This window comes from Rhinatrema bivittatum, chromosome 1 (assembly GCF_901001135.1).
Source record: "Rhinatrema bivittatum chromosome 1, aRhiBiv1.1, whole genome shotgun sequence".
In the NCBI taxonomy this organism is placed as follows: domain Eukaryota; kingdom Metazoa; phylum Chordata; class Amphibia; order Gymnophiona; family Rhinatrematidae; genus Rhinatrema; species Rhinatrema bivittatum.
In genome coordinates, this window is record NC_042615.1 from 783,880,996 (window position 1) to 783,899,194 (window position 18,199).

The following is an 18,199-nucleotide window of genomic DNA, read 5'->3' on the forward strand; positions in this document are numbered from 1 at the left end:
CGAATCCAATCGAACTAGGAGTCACAAAATGAAACTCCGGAGAGGATGACTCAGAATCAATCTCAGGAAATATTTCTGCAAGGAGAGGGTGGTGAAGACAAAGAAAACGGTGCAAGATTTCAAAAGGGCATGGGATAAACACTATGGATCCCTAAAGGCAATGGGGGAGAGGAATGAAGTAAGAGGCATGGGGGTAACTTGCTGATATGGTGGATACTACCCTTAACAAATAAGCCTTCAAATTCCATCATTGCTTGCTGCTTCAACAGCAGGGGGAAAAGAGGAAATGGATTCAGACAACAACCAACAAGGACATTGAACTGTACAGTCTGGGAAAACATAAGCATAGGGGTAACTTGCTTGATGCTTACTACCCTTAACCAAAAGACTGATACTACACTTCTGATGCAACTTCAATAATTCTCTCTGCTTCAACAGCAGGGGTGGTGGGGGGGAGGAAATTGGACTCAAACAGTAACCAACAAGAGCCCTGACCTTGGCGGTCTGAGTGAGTTATAAGTTTCATATACTTATCAGTATGGGAGCTTGCTGGGCAGACTGGATGGGCCCCACTGTACGCCCAAAAACTAGGCGCACAACCTGGACACAGCGAGACATGCACACTGGACCAACAATCTTGTAGATGGCAGCCTTAGAAGACATGCGAAAAGCCATTGCAGCCTACCACTTGGCACGCAGCAAAAAGCCTCGGAGAGGGGCCTAACCTAAGGAGACTGCTCAACCTGTCAGGCTCCCCACATCCCTCAACCTCCCAAAGAGCGAAACAAATGTTGGACCGGGAATGGAAAATAGGAGGAGGAAACCCCATACAACAACAAAAACCCCACTTACCGGAGACCAGCCATACCTGGCTAAGCAGAGACAGTCTCCGGCTACGGGGGGGGGGGGGGGGGGGGAGGTGAAGAGGACATATATTGTCACCTCCGTGCTCTGCTTCCTGCACCCGTTGCCTTTAAGCTGCTTGAGCAGTTAAGTCCACATCGGCAAATCCAGCTACCAGCCAAGGCACACATCTGAGGGACCATGGAAATCACCTCAGGAATTCTCAGCTGGGAAGGGACCACTTGGTATCACCACAGGAGAGCGGAGTGAATTTTATCCTTCATTCTCCTTTATTTTAAGGTGAAGCAATCCCCAGTGGGGAGATGCACATCCACCATCTGCTGGAGATGGAGAATACTAGCATGCTAGGATCACTGCAGGAGTGACATCAGCTTGCTCCGTCTCCATATGCTGGCAGGGAGCATAACCCATCTGTCTACACCAGTGGTTCTCAACCTTTTTCCTATTGTGACACACCTGACAGACCACGCTCACATGTGCGGCACACTGCTCATTACAATTCACGGCAGAAATAACAAAAATAATACTGGAGCTTTTATTTTTTTTTTAAGAATGACACAAGAGAAAGGTAAGTACTCTGAACAGAAAATGCATAAATAGTAAACAATCCATACCAAAATACCAATTTCTAGCACTCAAACAGTAACCACCTTACCTAAGAAAATATTACACCAGGCCTTAAGACACCAATACACCTCCTATTAGAAAAAAGGACCAAGCCAGGCTGTTATAGAGCCATACACAGAAAGTACACACCAGTAGAATAACTCACCTCAGTAATATGTGATGACCCTCACCTAACAAAGAATAAAGAGACCATAAAGCATAACTAGAAGCATGCAGACAAAAACTGAACTGGAAAACCACAACGAGCTGGAGAGACTGTATGCAGTGTAACAAAGGAAAAAAAAAGAAGCCACCACTCCTCAAAACAAATCAAGAAATATAAAATCAATAGCAGTAAAACCATACTAATAAAAAGAACAGATTTCAAAATAGCTGATGAATGGAATATCCAATAATTAAAAAAAACAAACTCATATCAAAAATTTCTAGATACCAATAAAATATTTCAAAATAGTAGCCACAAAGGCCCAATAATGAAAAATAAGGATAAAAAAAATGCTTTGTCTGCATACCTGGGAACATTCGATATCCAGGTGCCCCAAGATTATTTTGAATTTGCAGAAGGAGGGATGGTTGGCTTGCAACCTTCTCCTCTCTAACACACAAGCTCTCTCACACAAAGAGGCTCACAATCACACACAAATACAGGCTCTCAGTCACTCACTTACATACATGCTGTCACACACACAGGATCTCAAACACATATGCTTGCTCGCTCACTCACTCTCCCCCCCCCCCCCCCCCGAACTAGCGACAGCAGCAGCCTCCTCCACTTCCAGTCCTCACGGCCTCGAGAAAGGACTCCCCATCCACCACGGGGGCTGACGTTGCTTCTCTTTTGCTCCACACTGCTCTTCTTCAGGCCACGCCTCTTCGGGCCAAGCTGCACTCACTAACATGGCCTCTTCTTCCTGCGCATGCGGCCGCTGCATACCACTTCCTCTTCAGGGCCGCGAGGGGAGGGAGCAAGAAGAAGAGACCATGCTAGAGCCATCGACTCCAGCTCTCCTGCCGCATTCCGCCTGGGCTATCAGCGTTTTAAGCTTGGGCGGAGAATGAGTTCCTATTTCGTTGGAGTGGGGGGGGGGGGGGTGCAGCTGGATGAGCTGGGGACCAGGAAGTGTCACGACACACACTGGTTGAGAACCACTGGTCTACACATTAGGAACTATTCAAATTCTGGAGTCGCCTCAACAAAAAAATATCCCTCTACTGCTATTTTGTGAATTAACACAAAATCCTGCAAAGAAAGACTTCTAGAACCTTGCCATACCATAGAGTCACAGCACGGACTCTCAGGATTCAAATAACAGCAACCTTACTTACACCAGACCTTAGAACATTAATACATCACCTCCTGGCGTTCAGAACAAGCCAAACTGCTACAGGAAACGGCACCTCAGTCACACAGGCAAAATAGAGATCAACTATTACCTAATATAGAAATAAGAGACCTACAAATCAGAAACAATCATGCAGACAAAGCCAAAATATAAAGCCTAAGAAATCAGACTCTTAACAGTGGAATATTGAAGAAAGAGCAAAATACAAAAATATAAGAAATGCACATTCCCAAAGAAGATACATTCAAATAGCTAAAATCTCAAAATATGGTTTTTTTGGTTTGTTTCTTTTACCTTTGTTGCATGATCTTTGTAGTTTTCTAATCAGTTGGTCCAAGTCTTTATTTCCTAGTTGGCTATTTCCTTAATCCTTTTCAAGGTCTCTTCTATACACAGACACACACACTCCCTTACATATCCTCTTCCCACCCACCCATGGGATGCCATGATGGCATTACTCTAACAGGCCTTTTCCGGTGTGGGCCATAGCTCACCTAGGCTCATCCGTGGTTATACCACAGCTCAGAGAACTCAAAAGGACTGCTGGGACACTTCTCAGGTTGTCTCAGCATTTAGATGGCATGGTGACCAGAAGAGAAGTGTGGCATCCCAGAGGAGACCCACGAGTTCCATCTCTATGGAACTGTATTGTGAAGTCTGGTCTCAAACTGTGTTTGTATTGTCACTGGAAGGAAGCACTGTGTAAAGACCTAGACTGCACCTTTGGATTAGATACAAGGCTTATCCTTGTGTTGTGAAGTATATCTTTACAGTACCTGCAGTCAGGGCCGATGGAAGGGCATTAGGCGCCCTAGGCACCTTCTCCCTTGCACCCCCTCCCCCACCCCCCCGCAAGCGGCGGCAGAGAAGAGTGGAGATTGGAATCTTTGCCACCGCCGCTCACACCCCCCTAATGTTTGGCATCCTAGGCCCAGGCCTAGCGCTTCCGCCGGCCCTGCCTACAGTGCTGTAAGGACAGGAACCATTTGCGTTTACATCTCAAATAAACCCCTTGCATCCTTATCCTGTTGTCCATGTGCTGGAGGGGCCATTGGTCCTGACGCTTTCAATACCATCTTTATGTTATGTTGATTCCCAGATTTCTCTCTCGACACCAGAAATTGTCAGAAATCCAATCCCAGATCTCACCCACCACCTCCTTAAACTCATAAAATGTCAAAACAGAGCTCCTCATCTTCCCCCTCCCTGCCCACTTCTCTACCTCCTCTCTCTATTTAAATCTAAATAAATGTGGATTACACTGTAATCCTCCCTGCCCCCTCAGCTCAATATCTTGGAGTCTTCGACTCTACTCTCTACACGTATCCAAAACACTGTTAAAACATCACCAATAGAGATGTGAATCGTTTATGTTCGTGTCGTTCTTCGTTTTTCGGCCGCCGCAAGAAATGTCATTTTTTTCGCGATAAATCATTTGACATAGTGGGCGCTAACGGGGAGTTAGCGCGCATTAATTCGAAAAACAAATTTTTGCAAAAAAAAAAAAAAAATGGGAATATCCCGATCGTTTTTCAGGCTCCCCGAAACTTGCCAAATTGGACAATTTCGTTGAAGTTTTCAAATTCGGGGAAAAACGAATGCACATCTCTAATCACCAAATATATGCCCCTTCCTTTCTGAACACACTACCAGAATCTTTAACCACTCTATCACCTCCCACTTAACACTACTGCAACCTGCTCCTCTCAGGTCTCCCAGTGAGCCATCTCTCTCCACTACAATCTGTCCAAAATTCAGCTGTACAACTTATCTTTTACCAATGTCACTACACCCATATAACCCCTCTTTTCTTAAGTCAATAATATATTGACGCCAAAGGTAGGTGTTAATTTCTGCCGGCACCGGGAAAGTGCACAGAAAAACAGTAAAAACTGCTTTTCTGTGCACCCTCTGACTTAATATCATGGCGATATTAAGTCAGAGGTCCCAAAAGTTAAAAATAATCAAAAATTTTAAAAATTAAAAAAAAAAAATTTTAAATTGGCCCGCGGCTTGAAAACCGGACGCTCAATTTTGCCGGCGTCCGACGTCAACGGGTTTGAGAACAGACGCCGGCAAAATTGAGTGTCAGCTGTCAAACCCGCTGACAGCCGCCGCTCCTGTCCAAAAAGAGGCGCTAGGGACGCGCTAGTGTCCCTAGCGCCTCTTTTTACTGCGGGCCCTAATTTAAATATTTTGTTTTAGTGAATCGCGCGCACAGTATAGTGGCCTGAGCGAGCACTCGCCCGCTCTCCCACGAACTTTACTGTATCGACCTGTAACTCCTTTCTCTCTCTCTACACCCCTTCCTTGGACAACTCACTCCTATGTGCCCTTCTACTCTACCGCCAATTCCCAACTCCTTGCTTTTCACCTGGCTGCACCATAGCTTGGAATAGACTTCCTGAGCTAGTGAGTCATGCTCCCTTCTCTTGCCTTAATAAAATCCCATCCAAAAAAACTCACTTTTTCAGGTTTTTAAACCTTAAACCCTGATTGTCTAACTTACAGCCTCATTTTTAAACACTGTCTTAAAAGCTTAAATTCCCAAAATTTGTTTTGCCCTGTATGTTTGTCTTGATTAGACTGTAAGCTCTACTAAGGAGGGAAAAGCTCATATGTATTGTATAGCACTGCATAAGTCAAGCAGCACTATAGAAGTGTTAAGCTGTAGTAGTTTACTGTCTTGCTGCTAAATGATCAGCCTGTTTGTTCACGGTTTCTGCTATATTCCGTACAGATGGATCCAAGGGGTTAACCAGCTCTGGCTAGGCCTTTGCAATTCAGCAGCTAAATCGGCCAACCCTGCAGAACAATCCTAGTTTTATCTGCATAGCCCAGACTGTACTGGTCACTTATCTCCAGTATATGCACAGCAAGACTAATTTGTTTTGTTTGTTAATAAGGTTAGGCGCTTAAGACCAAGTTAATCTATCTGTAAGTTAGGCATAGTGGAGGAATAGTTACAAGATCAAAATTGCATGCACTACACAAACCATGTAATGTTATCAAATAGCAGTGGAGAAGTAGAGAAAGCATGCAGAGGAATGCCTTCAGTATAACTTACCAACAGATTTGTAAAAAAAGCATGTGTGGGACGATCAGGGGCACGTTTGATAGTCATGTGTGTAGGAGAGTTGTGCGAGCATGGCTGCATGTGTATCGAGAAGTGTGGAAGAGGTGACTTGAAAGGCATCTTTCAGTTTCTTGTGACAGCTATTTTCCTTGTCTCTCTGGAGATGGGGTGGGAGGTAGTTAAGTGTGAGTGTGTGTGTGTCTCTTAGGAAATGTGGGGGAGGTGCGTTTTGAACCATCCTTCACCAGCTGCTTCAGTGATAGTTTAAAAATAAAAAAAAACCCTCCATCTGCTTGTGTTGCTCTGTATCAAAGTTCCCAAAGAGCAAGGGGATGGAGGGGCTTTTAGAACGAAATGGAACAGCATTCTGCAGCTTCTTCCAACTGTCCATAGAAAGCAATGGGGATATATTTTCCTGGAGGCTTGTTTGCTGAATATACTGACCTGCTTTTTTTTTTTGGGGGGGGGGGGGGGTGTTAAACTTGGCCAAGACATTCACATTTGCTTCTTACATGCTAAATTTGGAAAAAAAAAAAAAAATTTTAATGGAAATTTTACCTTGAGATTTCTTGTATCTACAGAGAGATGGACAGATGAACATTGATCCCTTTTATAAAATTCTCTAATGCTCTATAATTTGGAAAGCATACATTGAAAAATAAATATAATACAAATACAATACAGAAAACACAAAAATTAGATTATTACATTAAGTCTAGCCGTAGTTTTCAGACGATTACCCTTAGTACAGAACAGAAGATTGCCATGCAGGGTTAGATCAAAGGACCATGGATCCCAGTAAATTATCTCCAACAGTGGCCAATCCGCTTCACAAGTTATCCTGCAGACTTCTTCTTGCTCACTCAGGGATAAAGCGATGGATTTCCCAAATGTACCTGGCTAATAATGGTTTATAAAATGCTTTTTCTCCAGGGACTTGTCCAAACCCTTTTTAAACCCAGCTAGGCTAGATGACCTGACCACAAACTCCACTGCTTGATCGTTCACAGAGTGGGGGAAAAAAAAAATACTTTCTCCAATTTGTGAAATGCACTTATTAGTAGCATGCAGTATCACCCATGTCCGAGTACCATTTCAAAAAGATAAATAGCCGTTCTCCAGTTACCTCTTCCACCCCACTTTTATGAGCTTCTGTCATCGTGCCCCTCGGCTGCATCTTCTCCAATCTGAAGAGCCTTAAACTGTTTAGCCCCGCCTGCCTCTAAAAAGGAGCACTTCCATCCCTATTATTTTTGGTTGCCCTTCTCTGTTTGAAGAATAAACTTATCAGCTCTGTTTCTTTGCAAGGAAAAGTAGATGAAACACTGGCCCCCGCTGACCCCTGTCTGGGGCTGCTTCTGTCATTGCTGTGATAACCTTACTCTTAAACCTGTTACAGAAGGTATTTTTAAACGGACAGGCCATGAGCAGACCTACTTCATTGCTTAAAGCTCTAACCATTAGACCTTACCAGAATTTTTGCTGTAATGTTTACTCTTATACTTCACTCTTTTGGTCCCAATATCTTTTTTTACATTTTTATGGTCACCTCTTTTTCCAACCCCTTCTTTTTTTTTTCCTTTTAAATGTCCTTTCTTGAGTTCACTCCTGCTGTATGTGATAGTATGCACACCCCAATGTGCTGCCTGCATGGAATTGGGATCAGCACTGCAACACCCCCAACCATATGGATTCATAACAATGTAACAGGACAACTATAAGGAGCTTACCAAAAAGTCTTAGCATCCGCTTAGTGACGAGATTCAAATTTTATAACAATTATTAAGATTGAAAAAGGACAATCTTCCTTCTGAAGTATTTTGTTTTGGTCAGTATTACTGCTTTTAAGGAAAAATTCCCCAAATGTGTCACTTTACAATTGTTATTTTCTAGTTCATTAACGCACGGGGTATTTAAACTTGGTGACGAGGAGCAGAAATGTCAGCGTACAGTTTGGCATGAATTGATATTATGGTCTATCACAGTTTAGTGGGCCCCGAGCTGAAAATGGTAGGCAAGCAGTGTCCTAGGAAACGAGGGGGAGGAGAAGACAGAAATGCGTGTGCACCTTCATAACATTTCCCAAGGATTTTTATATCTGATAATATTATGACTATAAGGTGGAAAATTCCCAGGCACCAGTTTGCCTGGCCCAGGAAGAAGTAACACCATTACGGTGGATTGGTAACTGGCTAAAAGTTAGAAATCGAGGGTAGATCTAAATGAACAGTTTTGGCAAAGGTGAAGGGGGAATGCCCACGGAATCTATACTGTGACTGGTAATGTTTAACAGTATTCATAAACGACAGGGAAAAAGGGAGCAATAAATCAAGTAACCATATTTGCCTACAATGGTTATTCAAAACTGCACAAACACAAGAAGATTATGAAGAACCTCAGGGGGATTGGACCTTAAATGGCAGATTAAATTCACTATGGACAAACGTCAAGTGATGCGAGGGGGAGACAAAAATAATGCCAACTATAAATGCCTAATTCAGAGTCCCAAGTTATTAGACGTCACCACCCAGGAAAATGATCTTGGAACCATCATGGACAATATGTTGAATTCCTCAGCTCAGTGTGCAGTTGCAGTCAAAAAAGCAAACAGAATATTAGGAATTATTTGGCAAGGAAAGGAGAATAAAACCGAATATCATAATGCCTCTATGATCTATGGTGTGACTGCACCTAGTGTATTGCGTGCAATGGAACTAGAACCATCACTTAGAATCCACTGGGCAGCGATGAGGTCACATTATTTGCAGTGACACATCTGTACATATCAAGTGCTGCATACGGATGCTTTCTCCGCCTATACTAAATTATAAGAACATAAAAATAATAAAGACAGATGTTCAAAGAAAGAGCACAAGGCAATTCCCTGCGTACACAGTTTTAGACTACACATAAGTTTAAAACAGATACTTAAGATTTTCTGGCACTGGTGAGCTCTTAAAATGGCCCACTATAAATCACCTCACTGCAATTTGGTATCCCAGAGGCATCATTAGGTACTGGCACACAAGACCATACCCAGATTAATTTGCTGGTGCCCCGTATCTTCAGTGCTTTTGATAAGTGCAGGCCACTACTTGATCACACATTTCGTTCAGCTCCCTCTGTCGTTAATCAGTGCACAGGCTACAAGCAATGCATGATCAATCCACAACTTCTGTTTTTCAACTGGAAAAAAAGAACTACCTTGCCAGAGTTTACCGAAGCTGAATAGTCACAGATGTCCCGATGTCCATGTTGCCCAGGGAAACAGTGGCCCAGCTACCAGGGGCGGTTCTATAATGAGGCAGGGTGAGGCAGCTACTTCAGGAGGCAAAATTCTGAGGTGGCAAAATTGCCCCCTGAAATCTTCCTGCCACAGCCGCCTCGCCCTTCATTCAGTCAAACTCTGGTGGTAGGAAAACTTGCAGTGCTGGCGGTGTGGAGCAGCGACACCCCGCCAGAAAAAGGATGATCCAGCAGCCAAAGAAGAGTCACTGCAGTGCCGCCAACATTTCCTACCGCAGCCAGCGGCATAATACACGTGCATCTATGAGGGAAAGTGCCTGCACACATCTGTATGCGTGTGAGTGCACCTGTATGTGTGTGTGCATGAGAGGTTAAAGTTCGTGCACCCTCCTACAACAATCTCAGAAGGACTGGAAATCTAAAGTTCCCAGGTATGCAGATTGGGAGATTTTTTTTTTTTTTTTTATCCTTGAATGCAATCCGATTTGATGTGCTGAAAAGCAGAATATAAAAATCAAAAATAAATAGTTTTAAATTATTGGATGTGATGTTTCTGCTATTTTGAAATATTTTATTTTATATGTGTTTTTAATTGGCTGAATTTATTAGCAGATTTGATTAAACATACCAATAAAAAAAGTGTCAATGTTTTATATTTCTTGATTCTGTAAGCAATGCCAACACAGTTTGGCTTCTTGTGATTTGCAGTTCAGTTTTTGCCTGCACGTTTCAATTTATATTTTATGATCTCTTCATTCTGTATTTGGCGAGAGAGTCTGTGTTCTGCTTGTGTGACTCTGGCTTTAGTTATTCTGCTAGCATGTAGTTTCTGTGTAGGGATTTACAACCTGGCTTTAATCTGTTTTCTAAACAGGAGGTGTATGGGGTTTAGGGCCTGATGTAATATTTGCAGTATGGTTTTTTCATAATTTGAACGCTGGCAGTTATGATATGGAAGGCTTACTATACTGGAATTGTAGTTCCGTTTATTCCTGTCTTTCTTTGGGCTAAGTCCAAATCCAGTGCACTTTCCCATAGGCCTAATACCATATGGGATCCAGTAAACAGGTTTGATTACTATGAGAAAGGTAGTTTAATAATAGCTTAATAGACTTAATAAAAGTGTGCTTTTTTTTGCAATGTATGCCATGTTGCCTAGGGAAACAGTGGCCCAGCTACCAGGGGTGGTTCTATAATGTTGTGATATTTTTATTTCAAAAGATTGCATGTGGAAAAGAGACATTCAAGCACAATCTGCCTTTTTAAGTTGGGGAAGTTAATACATTTTAAAATGAAAAAGAATGCATGTTTTAATTATGTGGGGAGGGCAGGAAAGGGGGAATGAAAGGCTGGAAACCCTTGTATCAGCCCTAAGAGAGAGAGTGTCACACACAGACTCCCACCATTCGCCAACCTCTTACACCCCCCCAGGGGTCAGATCCTGGAAAATGGTGGGAGGCAGGCAATAGGGAATGGAGGAGCTCTATTTTTAGAGTCAGGAGATAGGGCAGCCTTCCCCATTAAACATTTCTCCGATGCCCCCTAGTGTGGACGCCAAAGACGTGAGAACAAAAGAATAACAGGCCTACAAACTTGAGTGGTTAGCACAGTGGGTTGCAAGCAAGGGAAGCCAGGGTTCAAATCCTACTGCCATTCCTTATGAACTTGGGCAAGTCACTTTACCCTCCATCGCCTTCCCCCTGGCCCTCGGTGATTTCACCTGCACCAGGACATTGGGGGGGGGGGGGGGGAGCGTGCCATTTCATCCTTCACCTCAGGCAGCAGATTGCCTTAATCTGCCCCTGCCAGCCCACATAGGGGCCAATGCTATATTAAATGCGGAAAGTGGGCGCTGACTTTTCAGCACCCGCTTTCTTAATGCACGCATCATGCCTCCAAAGGGGGCGCCATGCTATAAACAAATTGGGGAGGGGGGGGTCGTCATGGCTGCCGGTTACGAAAACCGATGCCGAGTTTACTGGCATCTGTCTTAATAACTCGGCGGTCTGCCGAGGTATTTTTTTTTCTTAAGTATAAAAAAAAAATACAGAAAAGCAGTTTATTCTGCTTTTCACACGCGCTCAGCTATGTGCGTCTGAGATGCTCATTTTTTTTTTAAATGCAGAGTAAATGAGTAATAGCCTCATTCACATGCATTTGCTACTGCATTCACATGAGTGCTACTGCATTCACTACGCGTGGGACGCGCGTTAAATAGGCGCTAATCCCTCTAGCATTAGGGGGTGGATTAGGGCCTATTTAACCCGCGTCCAGGTTATACAGTGCGCTCGGCTGAGCACACTGTACTGCATCGGCCCCCCAAGGAAGTTATTTCAGAAATTTAAATAAATCCATATTGCACTGGATGAATATAAAGTTATAAAATGATTATTTCTTGGGATGTACTATAAAAACAAAAACAGACATATCAAGAGAAATTCTAAAACATGAATCACAATAAGCCCCTCGCTGCTGACAGTTCTGGAGTGCCAGACTGCTCTATTTAGCACCCTGCAGTGGGTTTGATTCAGAAAAGCATGCTGGAATCTACATGGAAGGATCCCATCATGGACCAATCTGCTAGCATACAAAAGAGACAAAATACACTGATGCTTCCCAAATAGAATTTCACTAAACATAGTGAAAAAGTCCCTCAGCCCCAATGAAACTCTCACTGTGGACTTCTTTGAAATATACGTGCACATACATTGTTCAGACAGTAAGAAGCAGAAAGGAACTGATTCTAGCACAAGTTTGAAACCTGTGAGGAGTAGAGCTAGTCGTCAAGGAGTTAACAAATCTGAAACTTTTTTTCCTGTTTTGATTGTTTCTTGAAACTCTATCTCTCTTCACTCTCCCTTGCTTCTGCTGCTCGAACCTCAGGAGCTTTAAAATCCTGTTCTAGCAATACCCAGCAAGTGAGCTGCGCCTGCTCCGGCTCGTTTTCTCCAACTGCCCCCTACCCCTGAGCTGTCTCCGGAGCCGCCCTCCGCTGCCCCGCAGCTCACACAGGGAAGAGGCGCCTACCACGTCAGCCGCCGCCGTGCTCCGCGCTGCAGCTTCTCGCTCTACCCTCGGCTCCCTTTTTTACCTCATCAGCCGGGAGACGTGCTCAGAGTCCCAGCCCTCCTCCTCCTCGCGGCTCCGCCCCCCAGCCCTGTGACCTGCCCCTCAGCACTGCCTGCCGGGAGCTGTAGTCTCATAATGCTCTCTCTTCCTCTGGGGGGTAAGAGACTGCTGCGGTATTTTATTACGCTTCCTGAGTCTCTTCTCCTGTACTCCTCTCACCACAGGTGTATTATGTATAGATATACGCACACAGACAAGAAAACAAAATGTATTTTAAAATATGACGTTCGATTAAGTGATGTTATAAGAAAGTCCGGGGTTGATGGTTGTTACTATTGTTAGAGTTTAATTATTAAAATCTTAGGGGTGGGGATAGCTATGGGCTTGGAACCAACCCCCAAATCTTTTAAGTACCTAGCAGTTCTATCTCTGTGCTCTGTCTTTTCTGCTTTTATTTTATTTTTTTACAAAACTGTTTATACGCAGAATTAAAAAAATAAAATAAAATGGACATTGCCAGGGTCCTGGCTACTGAGAAATGTTTCTGATGACAATCAGTACAGCAACACTACTCCTAACATTTTAAATAATAGGCCAGCCATCAGTCATGCAGTGAGACGTGGATTAATGGTTGTTTGTGTGCATATGAAGCGAGCACTAAATGCCTTCTGCATTCAAGGCAGAGGAAGAGCACTGGTGCCTGAAGAGAGGAGAGGGTGGCAGGGCCGCTGGCAGTGCCCATCCTATTAGTGCCCAAAGAGGGGAGAGAGGGCAAGAGAATAACCCTGTGCAATGGCATGGAAACCAAGTCACCTGTGGGAGGAAGATGCCCAAGGGGGCTAGGGTGAGTGAGGGGGTAGAGAAGGGGGACCTGCAAGTAAGAGGGGACAGGAAACACGAAAGGAATGGGGGAGAGAAAGTCAGGTGGGAAGAGAGGAGTGAGAGGAAAAGAGGGTGAAGAGTAGAAATGGAGCAAGACCCTATTCAGGGGACATGTGAGTGGGAGAGAATGCACCACACACATGCACCCCTACCATAAGCAAATGGACTACTGACCTGCTCAGTCTCGCGCACACACACACTGTACCCATTCAAATACATACTCACACTGATCTCGCATCTCCTATAAGTAGCAACAGTGGGAAGCCCTGCGTAATGGAGGGAGGCAATACTGACAGGTCCCTGTTCTCTTCCAGCAGAAGAAAACTGGCAAGGTATGGGGAAGGAGAACTGAGCTGAAGAGAAGTGTGAGTGAGTGAGAGGAGGAGGAAAAAAAAGCAGAGGCCAAAATGATCTAATGGATGTTGAAATGCGAAAAGAAATTAGGGAAGCTAACAAATTTGGCAAAACAGTAATAATGAGAGATTTCAATTACCCCAATGTTAACTTGGTAAATGTAACATCAGGACATGCTAGAGAGGTAAAGTTTCTGGATGGAATAAATGGCTGCTTCATGGAGCAACTGGATCAGTAACTGACAAGAGTGAGCCATTTTAGATCTAATTCTGAGTGGAACGCAGATTTTGGTGCGAGAGGTAATAGTGGTGGGGCTGCTTGGCAATAGTGATCATAACATGATCAAATTTGGCAGAACACTTAACGATTGGAAGGGGGAGGTCAATAAGTAAATCTACAGCTCTAGCACTAAACTTTCAAAATGAGAGTTTGATAAAATGAGAAAAATAGAAAAAAGTGAAAAGTGAAAAGTGCAGCTACAAAAGGTTAAGAGTGTACATGGGGCATAGACATTGTTTAAACAAATACATAAGAACATAAGAAAATGCCATACTGGGTCAGACCAAGGGTCCATCAAGCCCAGCATCCTGTTTCCTACAGTGGCCAATCCAGGCCATAAAAACCTGGCAAGTACCCAAAAGCTAAGTCTATTCCATGTTACCGTTGCTAATGGCAGTGGCTATTCTCTAAGTGAACTTAATAGCAGGTAATGGACTTCTCCTCCAAGAACTTATCCAATCCTTTTTTAAACACAGCTATACTAACTGCACTAACCACATCCTCTGGCAACAAATTCCAGAGTTTAATTGTGCGTTGAGTAAAAAAGAATTTTCTCCGATTAGTTTTAAATGTGCCACATGCTAACTTCATGGAGTGCCCCCTAGTCTTTCTACTATCTGAAAGAGTAAATAACAGATTCACATCTACCCTTTCTAGACCTCTCATTATTTTAAACATCTCTATCATATCTTTATCATATCTAACCTCAGGAAAATTGAAAAAGAATGGCTAAAAGACAGATGTCCAGTAAAAGCACAAAGGTACCGCACCCAAATGGCCACCTACAAAAAAATGATTTTGAACACCAAGCGTGACTATTTCAGCCAAAAAATCAAAAGCTCCACCAATAACTCCAAATCCCTATTCAACATTTATTTATTTATTTAGCACTTTTATATACCGATTTTCCAGTAACAGAATTATTAATCAAGTCGGTTTACATTCCAAACAGTAACCATGACAAGAGGATGTCTTACAATAAACAGGTAATCAACATAGTAAATAACCTCATCTCTGAAAACATCAGCGCAGACATAACCGAAACCAAAAATTTGAGCCAAGACCTAGCATCATTTTTCAAGACAAAAATAACCAAAATAACTGATACCTTCAAAACCCCCTCAACCAAAGTAGAAAAAAACCAACACAACAAATAGTACACCTTGGTTGTATTTTGAACCTATCTCCTCAATAGACGCTGAAAAAATGCTAAAAAAAATAAACCCAGCCCGCCATGACCTCAACACCATCCCGACTAAAGAACTTAAAGAAATCTCTCATTCCATAGCTCCTACAATAGCAGCAATCATCAATAAATCTCTTGAAGAAGGTGAGCTACCAATCAAACTGAAAACCGCAACAATCAAACCAATACTAAAAAGAAAGAACCTGAATCCAATCGACATGAACAAATCTTGTAATACCTTCACTCCCATTAGCTAAACTTTCCACAACAAGAAATCGAGCCACTTCTATCGCTGGTCCAAATTTATGGAACTCACTACCACAAAATCTGAGCTCACAAAGTAACACTAAATCTTTTAAAAAAGAGCTCAAAACCTGGATATTCAGCCAAACATTCAAAGACGGTATCGGTTAAGTTCACAGATCAAGTCACTGATCACATCGAATTTATCGAATATATGTAACTCCAAGACTTACCTTTACCTCCCCTGTTGTTAATATCACCCTGATAACCATGTCTCCAGTCATTATAAACAAGGCCTTTCGTTAATTCTTGCTTTTTACACTATTGCTGTCCTTTTTTACCTCGTTGTCCCATCCGACTGACCCTGTTCAAAATGCTACGATTTATTACGAGTTTTCTTTTTTTTAGCTGAATCAGTTACTGTTAAATGTTAAACTGTGAAATGTTAAATGTCTACTGTCAAATGTAATTGGTTGTTGTACATGTAAACCGGGGTGAAGGCACATAGCCATACCTCGGTATATAAAAACCTTTAATTAAATAAATAAATAAATATCATATCCCCCCCCCCCCCCCCCCCCCCAGCCGTCTCTTCTCCAAGCTGAAAAGTCCTAACCTCTTTAGTCTTTCCTCATAGGGGAGCTGTTCCATTCCCCTAATCATTTTGGTAGCCCTTCTCTGTATCTTCTCCATCGCAATTATATCTTTTTTGAGATGTGGCGACCAGAATTGTACACAGTATTCAAGGTGCGGTCTCACCATGGAGCGATGCAGAGGCATTATGACATTTTCCGTTTTATTCACCATTCCCTTTCTAATAATTCCCAACATTCTGTTTGCTTTTTTGACTGACGCAGCACACTGAACCGACGATTTCAATGTGTTATCCACTATGACGCCTAGATCTCTTTCTTGGGTTGTAGCACCTAATATGGAACCCAACATTGTGTAATTATAGCATGGGTTATTTTTCCCTATATGCATCACCTTGCACTTATCCACATTAAATTTCATCTGCCATTTGGATGCCCAATTTTCCAGTCTCACAAGGTCTTCCTGCAATTTATCACAATCTGCTTGTGATTTAACTACTCTGAACAATTTTGTGTCATCTGCAAATTTGATTATCTCACTCGTCGTATTTCTTTCCAGATCATTTATAAATATATTGAAAAGTAAGGGTCCCAATACAGATCCCTGAGGCACTCCACTGTCCACTCCCTTCCACTGAGAAAATTGTCCATTTAATCCTAATCTCTGTTTCCTGTCTTTAGCCAGTTTGCAATCCACGAAAGGACATCGCCACCTATCCCATAACTTTTTACTTTTCCTAGAATCCTCTCATGAGGAACTTTGTCAACCGCCTTCTGAAAATCCAAGTATACTACATCTACTGGTTCATCTTTATCCACATGTTTATTAATTCCTTCAAAAAAGTGAAGCAGATTTGTGAGGCAAGACTTGCCTTGGGTAAAGCCATGCTGACTTTGTTCCATTAAACCATGCTTTCTATATGTTCTGTGATTTTGATATTTAGAACACATTCCACTATTTTCCCTGGCACTGAAGTCAGGCTAACCGGTCTGTAGTTTCCCGGATCGCCCCTGGAGCCCTTTTTAAATATTGGGGTTACATTTGCTATCCTCCAGTCTTCAGGTACAATGGATGATTTTAATGATAGGTTACAAATTTTTACTAATAGGTCTGAAATTTCATTTTTTAGTTCCTTCAGAACTCTGGGGTGTATACCATCCAGTCCAGGTGATTTACTACTCTTCAGTTTGTCAATCAGGCCTACCACATCTTCTAGGTTCACAGTGATTTGATTCAGTCCATCTGAATCATTACCCATGAAAACCTTCTCCATTACGGGTATCTCCCCAACATCCTCTTCAGTAAACACCGAAGCAAAGAAATCATTTAATCTTTCCACGATGGCCTTATCTTCTCTAAGTGCCCCTTTAACCCCTCGATCATCTAACGGTCCAACTGACTCCTTCACAGGCTTTTGGCTTCGGATATATTTTAAAAAGTTTTTACTGTGAGTTTTTGCCTCTACAGCCAACTTCTTTTCAAATTCTCTCTTAGCCTGTCTTATCAATGTCTTACATTTAACTTGCCAACGTTTATGCTTTATCCTATTTTCTTCTGTTGGTTCCTTCTTCCAATTTTTGAATGAAGATCTTTTGGCTAAAATAGCTTCTTTCACCTCCACTTTTAACCATGCCGGTAATCGTTTTGCCTTCTTTCCACCTTTCTTAAAGTGTGGAATATATCTAGACTGTGCTTCTAGAATGGTATTTTTTAACAATGACCACACCTCTTGGCCATTTTTTACTTTTGTAGCTGCTCCTTTCAGTTTTTTTCTAACAATTTTTCTCATTTTATCAAAGTTTCCCTTTTGAAAGTTTAGCACGAGAGCCTTGGATTTGCACACTGTTCCTCTTCCAGTCATTAAATCAAATTTGATCATATTATAATCACTATTGCCAAGCAGCCCCACCACCGTTGCCTCTATTACCAAGTCCTGTGCTCCACTGAGAATGAGATCTAAAATTGCTCCCTCTCTCGTCGGTTCCTGAACCAATTGCTCCATAAAGCGATCATTTATTCCATCCAGGAAAGTTATCTCTCTAGCGTGTCCCGATGATACATTTACCCAGTCAATATTGGGGTAATTGAAGTCTCCCATTATTACCGCACTACCAATTTGGTTAGCTTCCCTAATTTCTCTTAGCATTTCACTGTCCGTCTCACCATCTTGACCAGGTGGACGGTAGTATACTCCTATCACTACAGTCTTCCCCGACACACAAGGGATTTCTACCTATAAAGATTCAATTTTGTATTTAGTCTCATGCTGTCCTATCCTGATGGACTCTATGCCATCCCGGACATAAAGAGCCACACCTCCTCCCGGGTGCTCCTCTCTGTCATTGCGATATAATTTGTACCCCGGTATAGCACTGTCCCATTGGTTATCCTCTTTCCACCATGTCTCTGAGATGACAATTAAGTCTATGTCATCAT

At 42.6% G+C, this 18,199-nt stretch overlaps 1 protein-coding gene across 4 annotated transcripts in view; it reads right to left on the reverse strand.

Annotated features, from left to right (window-relative positions):
- DYM (dymeclin) overlaps window positions 1–18,199 on the reverse strand; it is a 1,075,019-nt gene that overhangs the window by 1,042,468 nt on the left and 14,352 nt on the right. Inside the window, exon 1 of one of the 4 annotated variants that reach the window (XM_029580376.1) lies at window positions 12,184–12,288. The exons of 2 other annotated variants lie outside the window; for them this stretch is intronic. The gene's annotated coding sequence lies outside the window, so the exon portion shown is untranslated. Of the gene's footprint in view, window positions 1–12,183; window positions 12,289–18,199 lie in introns of those variants that run through there. One more of the 4 variants, XM_029580391.1, reaches the window with a different exon arrangement.